Source organism: Carettochelys insculpta, chromosome 5 (assembly GCF_033958435.1).
Source record: "Carettochelys insculpta isolate YL-2023 chromosome 5, ASM3395843v1, whole genome shotgun sequence".
Lineage (NCBI taxonomy): Eukaryota > Metazoa > Chordata > Testudines > Carettochelyidae > Carettochelys > Carettochelys insculpta.
In genome coordinates this window covers 71,055,785-71,069,519 of record NC_134141.1, presented here as the reverse complement: position 1 = coordinate 71,069,519, position 13,735 = coordinate 71,055,785, and the positions used below count along the sequence as shown (strand labels likewise).

Sequence of the window (13,735 nt, the reverse complement as noted above, 5' to 3'; positions counted from 1 at the left end):
ACTCAACAAAAACTCCTGTCCACCCACTAAGTATGGCCCTGTATGAAGCTGGTCTCGCTTCTTGTTGGAAGACTGGGCAGTTCCCAACACTGCCAGCAGAGCGGTAACACTCTCATGATGACAACTGTAGGTGTTTAACACAGACCAGTTGTCTCTGGCCGAATGTCCCTTTAATCATGTAACAGTATTTCACTAACATAGGGTGCATCTACACTAGCCAGCTACTTCGAAGTAGCCAGCACAACGTCAAAATAGCACGCGTCGTGTTTTCACATGCCGTTTGCTTTTTCGACGTTGAAATCGACGTTAGGCGGTGAGACGTGGAAATCGCTATTCCCATCCGAAGATGGGAATAGCGCCCTACTTCGACATTCAACATCGAAGTAGGGCGTGTGTGGGCAATCTGCGTCCCGCTGCTTCCAAATAGTGGGGTCCTCCATGGTGGTCATCAGCTGAAGGGTTGAGAGACGCTCTGTCTAGCCCCTGCAGGGCTCTATGGCCACTGTGTGCAGCAGCCTTTAGCCCAGGGCTTCTGGCTGCTGCTGCAGCTGGTGGTCCATGCTGCGTGCACAGGGTCTGCAACTGGTTGTTGGCTTTGTGGATCTTGTGCTGTGCAGGGCAAGTGTGTCTGGGAGGGGCCCTGTAAGGGAGCGGCTTGGGGCTTTGCTGGCCCCTTATTTTGATAGGGAGCACTTGTATGTGTGGACGCTCCACGTTTCCTTCTGGGGCGGCTCCTTTCAATGTTCCCCGTCGCTACTTCGACGTGGAATGTCGACGGCACCAGCCCTGGAGGACTTGTAGATGATACATGTCCAAGTAGCCTATTTCAATGTCCTTACTTCAAAATAGGCTACTTCGACGTAGTGTGCTAGTGTAGATGTAGCCATAATCTCTTTGCAACAGACCTGAGTTTGCTTTATTTTCCTCTATAGTTCCTAATAGTCTTGCTGTTGGTGATCCTGTAGAACAAATACCTTGAATATATGAATACAATTACTTCAAGCACTTACATTCAAATTTAGTATCTGTTTAACAATATGTGAGAGAGGTACTGAATTATTTTGCCTCTACCAAATGAAAGATCATTTAGAGGCTCATGTCAGCTATGAAATTTCCAAAGGCATTTTGGGATGTACTAGTGTTCAAATATTTATTAGTTGAATTCCACAATAAATTTGTGTATACCCTTATTTCTAATGATCTTCAAAGTATGTATTATTAAAATGAGACCCATGCTGGGTTATTGTTGCTTCTCAATACGTAATTTTCTCCACTTATTTCTTTGCATGTATCCCTTTTAAGCTAAAAGAATCCTAATATCTTCTGGAAATTTCAGCTTCTGTTCCAAAACCATCTAGGGAATTGAGAATGCAATAAATCATTCTGATTGACAGCTTTGGCATTTCACAAGGGTGAATCTCCAGCATGTAACTGTGGTATTGAGAATTTTTCAACACATTGTTCCAAACCTGTCAGAAAATGTGTTTTTGATCCCTTCAAACAGTCTTTTTTTTTTTTTTTTGTTTCTGTCCACAGGCTTCCCTTGGTTGTTCTAAAAGTGCACTGTGAGTGCTTGCCATATGTGGAGGGTTTATAGCACCACATTTTTAAAGGACTCCATCATTATCTCCTCTTACAGAAAAAAAAAAATCCCACTGTGCCTTGATGATTTTGACATCTTTGATAGTCAATGTAAAAGTTAATGAGACTCACAAGATAGGCTCAGTTACCTTGGCATTATCAACCTCTGTAGAACATTCACACATATTACTGTTCAGCCATATGTTTTTTCAGTTACTCTCTTCTTTTCTCTTTGGCGGTTTTAAGCACTCATGTGTATTACAATATCCTGACTTCCTAATCCAATGGAATTTTCTCTATTAAACTTTCATGGTCTGCAGTGTGGAAAATACACATCCTGGATAATGACACTTCCAGTGATGTTTGGACTGACAGATGATGTCCCGCCACATTACCATACTTAAAACATTATTCTATGTATTATTAAGCTTTACTAGCTGAAACCTTGGCTATGATCTCAGTCTAGTTTGAGCAACTGTAATCAGTGTCATGAGTGCCACACATAACTATGCTAAGGATAATGAAATAGTTTTAATCGGGGAAACTTTATAATAAATAGTGGAAAGAAAAATTACTAGAACTGTCATAATTGGTGCAAATTGAAAGACACTCAAAACATTCATTTTAAGGATAATGAGAGGGAGGTTATAGAAAATGAGTTATGAAATATCCCATATGGCAGCATAGCAGAGAGAGGATGAGACTCTGCACCTTCTTGTCCTCAAACATCAAAATAAGCACCATCTTTGGGTTTCACTTTGTCCATCCCTGCATTGATGGGGAGATGACTCAACAAACCTTTCCCACTCTCGGAGGCTCTGAGCAGAGCCTGGAAATAATTAGCTCTTGCATTTCTCTGAGTGTGAGGACTGATTTGGGTGTCCAACCCAAACACTTATCACTAGCCTTTCCAAAATGGATGGGGTAGAATCACAGATTCACACATCCAGTCTCACCGAGGAAGCACAGGCTGCACCCTGGCCTAGAACGGTACGCTGGTTGCACTCCCTGTATGCTCCCAGAGTTAGCATTCATATCTGAGGCTTGGTCCACACTCAAAACTTAGGCCAACATGCATCAGCCAAGGGTATGAGAAATCCCCACCTGTGACCAACGTAGCTATGCCCCACTATAGACAGATGCACATCAATGGAAGAGACCTAACTTTGACCTCGCTTCCCTGACACATGGAGGTAGTATTCTTACACTGATGAATAAAACCCCTCTTTCAGTGCAAACTGCATCAACACTACAAACTTTTGCTGGCATAGCTACAACGACACAGACGTACCTGAGACATGGCCTGATTCTTCAGTGCTTCATTTACATTTGTACAAAGAGTTCCGCTTTAGATGCGAGTAACTCTCATTTTGCACAGAGTAAAACGACAACACAAGGTCAAGGTAATCAACTCTGTGCCTCCGGAGATACCTACTGAAGCAATACAACTCCATGCTATAAGCATTTCCTTCTGAGCAACTGAGTTCTTTTCACTTACCATGCTGCTGTGTATTCCCTTAGCATAGTACTGGAGGTCTTCCTCATACGTAGAATGGACTGGCAAATGCTACTGTAACATTAACTGCTCTGAGTAATCAGTGTACTTTAAAAGGGGAATTTTCATGTACTTTGTGACTCTCCAATTAATCTTACAGAGAAGAATTTCAAATATACACCAGGCTATGGTATGTAGGCCCTGTTATTCCCTCTACCCCCATTCTCCATAATTCATAATAGATGAGGGTCTTTTGTATCATTGCTTGGTATCACTCACCAGCCTTGCCTCATATGGGTGATGTAGAGGCCTAGGTATTATATCACTTCCTACAGCATTCTGGGAAGTTTTTTTTTTTTCATGCTTCCTTTTCTCCAAGTTGTTCTTCCCCCTCATTGTAAACCCTTGTCTGCCTCCTATGCCCAGACAACAGCCATGCTGCTGGCCTAAAAGGACTCGTGCACTCTACTAGAAAGTTGTAGTTTTACTACATATGCACCACTGAAGTGGGGTGGGGGGTTAAATTTAGATCCAAATTAAAACAGTTTACCACTCCATTCCTGTCCAGTCTATTCCAGGAAACTGAAAATATCATCTCTACAAAGGCTTCCAATGTACAATGTTTGCATGTTAACATGTAAAGGACACTTGACAATACAACTGGCTGCATAGAAAAAGATGGACTTTTTTTCCTTTGCAATTACAGTAGAAACAATTATGTAAAAAAAATAATTTTTCCCCTCCTTTTCTCCAAAGCCAGCTAGAATATTTACATGGGTTCAATGTGGACATCCACTTTGGTAATCATTTCAAGCATTGCTAAGAGCTTACGCATTCCATACAACTTCAAAAGCTGTGATTGCAATTAACTGGGAATTCACATCAAACTGAGCAATTTCCCTCACTGCAAAGGGATTCCAGTATGCACTGAAACTGAGCTGCTTCTGTTGGAATATGCCCCCTGACATTTCTCACAATTAATCCCCAATTATAATAATTGCATGGTAGTAATAATGAATAAGTAGCACAAATAATTGTCCATCAGAAATAATGTTTAAATTATAGCATTCACACCAGTGGAAGCAATGCATTTGTAGCTTTAAATAATACAAATTAGGATTCTTCTTTTAGTTTTGTGTGCAGTGCAGGCTAGAAATGCTGGCGGAGTGCATGGAAGGGAGTGGGAGTTGTTTGATTGCCTGGTCTATTAGACTGCTGAGCATTTCCTGTGTGTTCCCCTTCATGGCCTGTTCCTTCAGGATATCAATGTCCAAGTTTACAGTTCCTATCAGGGAGTCTCTTAGACAGAACAAAAGCTCAGTTGTTAAAAAGTGTCATAGAGCAGCATGTGTGAGGCACAAGATTGAATGTCCTTCAGGCACACAAAGACAAAGCAGAGCTAGGACACCAGCAATGGAGCTTGTCACCATGAGCAAACAGATGGCCAGAGGGAAAAAAGAGCCATGTTATAGAAAAGAAAATCTTCCACCCCCCTCTCAGTCCCTGGCAGTTTTAGAGCTACATTTGATATGCTGCAATATCATCGGATGTTTGTGTCCTTTTAATTAAACCAAGAGGTTTGGAATAAGAACAGCCTTGTTTTCAGAGAAGTGAGTTCAAAAGAAAAATAATGGAACTGTTTCCCCCCACCCTCCTCCGTTTGCAAAAGGCTTGTGTGTAATTTGTCCTTTGCAAGAGCAATCAAAGATAACCTGTGTGCAATTGATTAGAGGCATTGTATCCTTTTAATTGCTTGTTTCTACAGAGCGTTCTGGTTACAGGCTGAAAGTGGATATGCCTGAGCTGTCTCTAAACTGGAGTATGTCCTTTGTTTATATGGTTAAATAATAAATTTATTAGTAAGCCACACCCTATAGAACAATCCTATCAGAGGCAAAGAGATCCAGAATCTCACCTTTCTTTAGCCTTTTATAAGTTAGTAGGTGTATGTGCAGCAAACAAAGTTCAAGACTATCATGATGTTCTCTGGTCAAAATGCCAAAAAGTATAGTGTGGGGAACTGCCCATTTGTCCTTCAAGCAGAGGACACCTGCTAACAAAAAGGTGGGGTGGAGATGGGAAAAGGCTTTATTCACAAAAGCAGGAACTCCATGTGCAGCAGATCATCAGAGTAAAAAATTCTTATGCCAATGCCACGGCAAACAGCAGCCCGAATGAGTCCACACTTAGGTTATCTGTTCAGTTGCGTTTTGGTTCAGTATTTGTATTTCTGAGTAAAAATGAATTCAGAAAATGCCAAGAAATAAGTAAAAGCACTAGTACTTGCCTTTTTTCAACTATTGTAACTACATCACTTTGAGTTTGCCTGAATAAGTTGTCAAATATATCTCTTTTGAGATTGTTGTAGATTAAAATAAGCACTTATAGCTTTCTGCTACACAGTTTCTATCCTTTTTCATGTTTGACAGCAGGTAAGTAGCAAAAACCAACATTACTACGCTGTACATGAACCTGATCCTGTATAAGTAATATTAAAAAGCCTGGCTAAAGAGTCTGTTTTGGTGGCAGTGGAGGCCAACTCCTCCTTTAACGTGTGTCCCAGTTCTGCCTAGGCGTTTGAACAGAAAAAAAACTGAATTTATTCTGAGCTTTCCTTCCATGATGGGCCAAACCAGCCTTCTAGTTCTGAACAACCCTAACCTTAATAGAAGTTTCATTGTAGATTGACTTTGATGTCAGACTTGTTATTAATTTAACAATAGTGTGTAGAATCTAAATAAATTTGCTGGTGCATATTCTAAGGCTTGCACATGTAAGTATTAAACTATTGGAAGCAATGCATGCAAATGTGATAATTCTTGAAGTATGCGTGCATTTGGATAAGCCTGTGTATTCTGGTACATTTATAGGTGCCCTCTGGGTGCTCTTTTTAAGATGTACCTCTTAATATAGACCAAGTAATTCATTGTGATGGGTTTTCATGGGACAGACCCAGTTCTTTAGATCCAGAGAAGTGGTTCTGCCCCATTAAAGCTCATCACCTAATGAATTATTTTGTTAGTCTTTAAACTGATACAGGACTGCTGGTTTGTTTTGGTAGCATACAAACTAACACAGCTATCTCTCTCTTACTATCTTAATATAGACAGAGTTACGGCATGATCCACAAAATTTTGAAGTTAATATTTTTAATGAGAAATGGATTTTTTAAACAAAACTCTTTCATAAAAAGATGTTTTTGTAAAAAGGAAATTGTGGGGGTTTGGCATTTCCAATAATGAATAAGTAATTTGGTTTTAAACTGAACATGTTCAACTGTTTCATTTTATAATTGGTTGAAAACAAGGATAATAACCCCAGAAACTGAAGAAAAATCAAAGCAAAAAAGAAAAAAATTCTTTCCTCACCAGCTCTATCGTAACACTCTAAATTTATCATGAAGAAAAATTAAACATTCGGCTGCTGTCAACTGAAGTTCATATTGCCTGGTTAACTGCTGAACAAGCCAGGAAATGTGGATCTTAACATTCCATTTGTTTTAATGGGGCACAATTGTGGATAAAGACTGCACACCTGGTGGGGTAGAGGCTAAAAGCAAAGTGAAGTGGTGTTAATTTAAAAAACAGACAGCTGCTAGATCTTGGACACATTAGCATGCCCTGGTGGTTGTACTTTCATAGTTAACTGAGACAGTTTTCAGAATTTCTCAGTCAGCATGAACTTTCCCACACCTATCTGTGTACACTGTTTACCACCGTCAGAGAAAATATACATCAATTCCTTCTGTTACTTGAGCAGTAGAAGGAGCACCAATTACTTCATGTATTCACATCTTTGATTTTAGAATGAGCGGATATCATGAGTTCTATTCTTAAGCTAATATACAGTTTCCATCAGTGGCATGCATATATGTAACACAGAACACAAGAATTAGGGGCTACCAATGAAGGCAGCAGGTTTAAAATAATAAGTATTTCTGTACACAGCAAAGGTCAACCTATGGAATACTTTGCCAGAGGCTGTTCTGAAGAGCAAGGTTATAACAGTGTTTAAAAAAGAGCTAGATAAATTCAGGGAGGATAGGTCTCTCAATGACAATTAGCCAAGGGCTATCTACACTACAGCAATCTGTTGAAAGAAGTCACTGTCGGAAGAGATCTACTGGCAAAACTTCTGTCAACAGATTTCGTCTACACGTGTAAGCACATTGAAAGAGCAATCCATTCCATCAACAGAGAGCATTCTGACTGCCTGCCTTCTCTCAACAGAATGGCTGACCCGTAGCTCTGCACACAGGGGCCGTTTCTACACAGGCCACTTCCTTCGGAAGTGGCATACTAATACACGGAGCAAAGGATGCTAATGAGGCGTGGATGCAAATTACCTGTGCCTCATTATTATAACGTCACTTGTTTTGGAGTCCAGAAGACCATTCTTCCGGACTCAAAATGCTGTATAGAAGTGTGGCCCCTGGTGGGGCTTCCGGAAGGAAGTCCTCCTTCTGGAGGCCCCTTCTTCCCAAAAATTTTTGGGAAGAAGGGGCCTCCAGAAGCACTCCCTTCTGGAAGCCCCCCCAGGGGCTGCGCTTCTATACAGCATTTTGAGACCAGAAGAACGGTCTTCTGGACTCCAAATCACGTGATGCTATGCTAATGAGGCACAGGGAATTTGCATGCGCACCTCATTAGCATCTTTCACTCCATGTATTAGCATGCCACTTCCAAAGGAAGTGGCCTGTGTGCAAATGGACAGGGTGAGCCAGAAGTCCTGTCAGTCAGCTAAAGGTCCTGGAATGTCTACACTGCACTTTTTGTCCACAGAACTCTGTTAACAGAAGCATTATTCCTCAGTGGAGAGAGGGATAACACTGTTGGGGAAAGTGCTCTGTTTTGTCAAGACTGTCCCCAAAAAGCCTTTTGTATATAGATGCTCCTTGAGTTTTGTTACCAAAAGCACCACTACTCTCTGCAGTGTAGACATGGCCAGGATGGGCAAGGATGGTGTCCCTAGCCTGTTTGCCAGAAGCTGGGAATGGCAACAGGGGATGGATCACTTGATGATTACCTGTTTTACTCATTCATACTGAGGCACCTGACACTGGCCATTGTTGGAAGACAGGATGCTAAGCTTGACAGAACTGTGGTCTGACTCTGTACGGATGTTCGTATGTAGCCCTGGATCATGATTGGTTTTCATTCCAGGATCTAATGAAAGACTCCAGAAAATCCCAAGACAGACCCTCTTCCATCATCACGGAAAGAATGAAACAAACTATCTCAGTATGTTTTCCAGAGTAAGTACATTATATTTTATATCATGTAAATGCAACAACAGCTGTTTAACAATGTGTATATCAGTGCTTAAGGTTACAACTTTCATAATTATTTTTAAAGTGATGAGCTGGAGTTTATAACATGCAGTACTGTGTATCACTTATCTTCACTGATATTGCACATGAAAATTGTGACATCACCACTGCAAAATTACTTAGCAAAAATGTTCGGAGATCACTCTGTCTCTAATCATACAAATGCATGTGCTGCCCAATTTAGGCTGAAGATGTGGTCCTTAACCAGCTGATTTGGCATCTTTTGTCCAGGCGGCAGCTATGAAATCCTTGGTGTCTTTTCTAATGCCTCTGACTGTACCGGGTAGAAAAAAGAGATGGTTAACATGCTTTTAAAAGGAAATTTCAGACTGAATAACTGCTGTGGGATGAAGTCCCGTGCACAGTGCTTTCTGAGCAGACTGCTAACTGTGAAGATTTCACGAGACATCCTGCAGCTCACCAGGGAGTCAAGTATCCTACAAAACAGATGCAGTTGTACCTCAGGAGAGCCAGGAATATTCCCAGAGAATCCTTACATTTTCTTCAGGCTCAAAAGTGAGGCCATGATTAGGTAAGGGACAACACTAGTGGTAGAGGCCTATGGAGATGGCTAAACCGCAGGCAAGAAGTGTTTGAGGAAAACAGACCCTCATAAAGGAAGGAGTGTGCCCAGCTTGAGAGTTTGTAAATCCAAGTTGTATTCTGAAAGACTTTGTGCAGGACTTAATTGACTGGCCACCTACCCTTCCCTCCTACTTAAAATCATGATTAAGAGCACTTCCATCCTCCATGCAGAGGCTGATATTTGCGTACTGTTAGTGAGTTAAAGTAGATCTGCATTCCTCTTTGCAAAGAAGAGAAAATGGTACTCTAGTCCCAAAAATACACTACCTTTTAAATTGTGGCTGGTTAGAATATTTGAGAAAATGGAATATTAAAATACTCAGTTTCAACAGTGCTATATTGGTTGTGATAAACTTTTAACTAGGAAGGAATTTTTAGTTAAGGATTGTCTGTTTATAAAGTTTGGAAAGAAAGGAAGAGTCTATGTAAAACTCAGCTTTTCAATACAATCATTTAATGTTTTGATACTTTTCTGCTTTGTGAAAATATTGAAAAGGCTTTGTTTCTCTTCCAGTCTGAAAAAAAAAAACCCTAAAAGTTGCAGGGACATTAAAATAATTTTCCTCTAGAAATCTCTATTTTTAATTTAATGAACTTAAACAGTAGGACCTCAAACTCACTCCAGTGAATGCAATAGTATTTATGAATTACTGAATTTTGAATGATAGCAGGTATCCATCTATAATCAATAAAATATCAAAGATAATGTACCACAGTATGCACTTAGTTCATTTTCTCAGCAAGTATGCTTTAGTTTTAACTATGTATGATAGTACTCTACGACAGATTTAAATGTGTACTGTATTATAGCTTATAATAGTAATAACCTAAATAAGCTGAAACTTTAAATTTTTGTTCAGGTTTGGATTTTGTGTGTAAATTACAGGGCATGCAGGTTAGCAAATTAAAAATGAGTGAGATTTCCCTATAAATTAATTGCCAAATTCAGAATCTCTCAATTAATTTTTGGGTAACATTTCCCCTGAAGTGAATTGAATGATGGGTATTCTTGCCAGCAATTTCAGGACTTGGCCAGTTGTTTATAGGTGGGACTTATTTTATTTCAAGAACTAACTTATCTTCACTTATTTTTCTCTGCTTGAAGTTCAAAGGGCATTCAGTGCCGCTCTTAAAGTAGACGTGTTGTAAGGTAAAGAGCAGGAGCATAGCTGTAGTCAAGCTTTCTATGCCACAGCAACATCATCTAAATTTCATCTCATTTTAAAAGAAAAAGAGGGAATTACATAGTTATCATTTTTGCCCTGGTAAAATAGTGATCTGATGTCAGACTGCAGTGCAAATCAGAAGTATAAGACTGAGTCCTGATTGAGAGATAGATAGGTAGCAAAGAAGTAATAGATATGCGTGCACTGGTTTCAAAGCCATCACAGGAAGTGTGGAAATGACTTTTTGCCATGAGAAAAGTGAACTTCAAACTATTTCTGCCTGTGACAGACAATACTTGGCCCATGGGCAAGTCCTAGGAAGATACAGAAAAGCAATATTGTAGCTTGTGGGGCACACTTGTTAAACTGGGACAGGGAAGCATTTGTTTGATGAATTATGGCAGTGTACATGTGTTCCAAGTGCACTCCTGCAAGGGATGTCAGCTATAAGCAGTTTTTGATTCAGGGCAAATCCTCAGAATTATCACCCTTGCTAGTAAGTATAAAGTGGTTCTTGCTCTTCACTAGCGTGCAAAATTTTGGGGCAACTAAATTTTATTCTTTTCAAAAAGAGAATGCTACAAGTGGCATTGGCATAACCATGTCAGGAAACAAAGGTAACGGTGTGGGAAGTCCTGCTATTTATGCACACGTCCAAATGCTTAAGCAAAGTGATGAAGATCAAGTGAATGTTCACCTTCCATGTGATGAGACACTGGGCTTTGCCATATCCTGCAAGTCACAGGGAAAAGCTTCTTCTAAGCACAACATGACAAATATATCAGCACATCATATATATTGAGTTCCTTCAATTTTCATGGAAGTCCCATTTAGTGGGAATTTGGTGTATTTGCAAGAGATAAACAGCATCTTGAAGGATCTGGCCCTTAGCAGCTGTATCTGTTTGAGTGGCAGTTGAAAAGGAATGTGTATTAATAAGTAGCATTCCTACCCTGCACTGCAAGAGTCAAACGTACTGCCTTATTGGGATATGGCTTTGTTAACAAGTTAACCTAAAATAAACAGGCTGCGCTGGTCCTTCAATTGTTCCATCATGCATACCCTAGATTCCTCTGACCAACAGACTGCTCTCACATCTTGTACCCAGAATAAACAAGCCACACCTGCTGCAGTGCTAGGAGGGTTCTGCAAGAGAACTTTGCAAACCTGTTACAGAGGGATTTAGGTATTTGCTTGTTGGCAACTGGCACCCCTGCTTCACTGTTGAAGGAAGGAGGTGGTAATGAATTAAAAACAAACAAACAAAAAAAAACCACCAAAAGATGAGGAAAATGGAGCATCAAGAAGGAACAAATTATTCACTGAACTGTGACTTTCTTTCTGTTCTGAATTCTTGTGCTGACCACTTACATGCCTCTGATATTACGCTAAAGTAAACAGGTGATGTGTGGTGCTTGCTCAAATGGATCAGCTTGTATAAAGATCTGTCACATAGATTTTCAATTTGTGTCTGATACCCAACTGTATGGATAAAACTTTGAGACCACTTAAAAAATTTAAAAAATTCAAGTTAGGCCATCCACTAATAACACATGTTGCCATCTTCACTGTTTTTTTTTTTTTTTAATATTAAGAATATAAGAATGGCCACACTGGGTCAAACCAAAGGTCCATCTAACCCAGTATCCTGTATTCCAATGGTAGCCAATGCCAGGTACACCAGCGGGAGTGAACAGAAGAGGTAGTCATTGAATGATCCCTCTCCTGTCATCCATTTCCAGCCTCTGACAGACAGGGGCTAGGCATACCATTCCGGCCCATGCTAGCTAATAAGTATTGATAAACCTAATCTCCATGAATTGATTTAGTTCTTTTCTGAATCCTGATAAAGTTCTAGTCTTCACAACATCCTGTGGAAAGGAGTTCCACAGGTTGAGAGTGCACTGTGTGAAGAAAAGCTTCCTTTTGTTTGTTTCAACCCTGCTACCTATTAATTTCTTTGGGTGAACCCCAGTTCTTACATTAGGGGAATAAGTAAATATTTTTTTCCTTATTCACTTCCTCCATACCTGTCATGGGCTACGTCTACACGAGCCCCAAACTTCGAAATGGCCACGCAAATGGCCATTTCGAAGTTTACTAATGAAGTGCTGAAATGCATATTCAGCGCTTCATTAGCATGCGGGCAGCCGCAGCACTTCGAAATTGACGTGCCTCGCCGCTGCGCGTCTCATCCCGACAGGGCTCCTTTTCGAAAGGACCCCGCCTACTTCGAAGTCCCCTTAGTCCCATGAGCTGATGGGAATACGGGGACTTCGAAGTAGGCGGGGTCCTTCTGAAAAGGAGCCCCATTGGGATGAGATGCGCAGCGGCGAGGCGGGTCAATTTCGAAGTGCCGTGGCTGCCCGCATGTTAATGAAGTGCTGAATATGCATTTCAGCGCTACATTAATAAACTTGGAAATGGCCATTTGCGTGGCCATTTCAAAGTTTGGGGCTCGTGTAGACACGCCCATGATGTAATATTCCTTTATCATATCACCATTAGTCTCCTCTTTGCTAAGCTGAAAAGTCCCAGACTTTTTAACCTTTCATCAAATGGCACCAGTTCCAAACCCCAATCATTTTTGTGGCCCTTTTCTGAACGAATATAACTATTTTTGAGATGAGGAGACCACATCTGTGTAAGGTATTCAAGATGTGGGTGTACCATGGATTTATATAAAGGCAATAAGATATTCTTTGTCTTATTCTCTATGCCTTTTTACTGATTCCTAACATTCTGTTTGCTTTTTTGACTGCTGCTGCTGCACATTGAGTGTCTATAGCTAAATTAGTCCCCATCATTTTGTATGCACATATGTGATTATTTTTGCCAATGTGCATTACTTTGCATTTATCAACATGAACATTCATTTGCCATTTTCTTGCCCAGTCACCTAGTTTTAGTTTTGTGGGATCTTTTTGAAGATCTTCACAGTGTGCTTTGTTCTTAACTATCTTGAGCAGTTCAGTGTCATCAGCTAATTTTGCCACCTCGGTGTTTACTGTCTGACTTCTGATTTCTCCAGATCATTTATAAATATATTGAAAAGGATAGGTCCTAGTACAAACCCTTGGGGAACACCACTAGTTACCTCTCTCCATTCTTAAAACTAATGATTTATTCCTACCCTTCATTTCCTGTCTTCTAACCAGTTGTTGGTTCATGAGATGACTTCCCTCTTATCCCACGACAACTTATTTTACTTAAACGTCTTTGGTGAGGGACCTTGTCAAAGGCTTTCTGGAAAACTAATTACATTATATCCAGTGGATCCCTCTTGTCCACATGCTTATTGGCCCCCTCAAAGAATCTGAAGGCTGCATCTGCACTTGATCCCGTCCCCTTTATGGAAGAGGAATGGTAACGAGCAGAGTGGAAGATGCAAATTGTGCACAGATTAAATTACTTTGTTCCTCATTTGCATACTCCAACAAGATCACTCTTCCAAAACTGAACTGTAGATGGGGCTTCTTGGGAAGGAAATGAGGGAGTTCTACCAAAGGAATTGCCCCTTCCAGAAGACCCTTTTTCCACAAATGTTTCTGGAAGGTGGATTTCCTTTGGAAGGTCCCC

At 40.5% G+C, this 13,735-nt stretch overlaps 2 long non-coding RNA genes across 2 annotated transcripts in view; one reads left to right on the top strand and one right to left on the bottom strand.

Moving 5' to 3' along the window:
* The window catches only part of LOC142013633 (uncharacterized), a 226,394-nt gene that overhangs the window by 89,496 nt on the left and 123,163 nt on the right, over positions 1-13,735 (top strand). The window contains exon 2 of the long non-coding RNA XR_012645741.1: positions 8,239-8,330. This is a non-coding gene — a long non-coding RNA (uncharacterized LOC142013633). The remainder of the gene's footprint in view (positions 1-8,238; positions 8,331-13,735) is intronic.
* LOC142013632 (uncharacterized) overlaps positions 8,409-13,735 on the bottom strand; it is a 74,510-nt gene continuing 69,183 nt past the window's right edge. The window contains exon 4 of the long non-coding RNA XR_012645740.1: positions 8,409-8,679. This is a non-coding gene — a long non-coding RNA (uncharacterized LOC142013632). The remainder of the gene's footprint in view (positions 8,680-13,735) is intronic.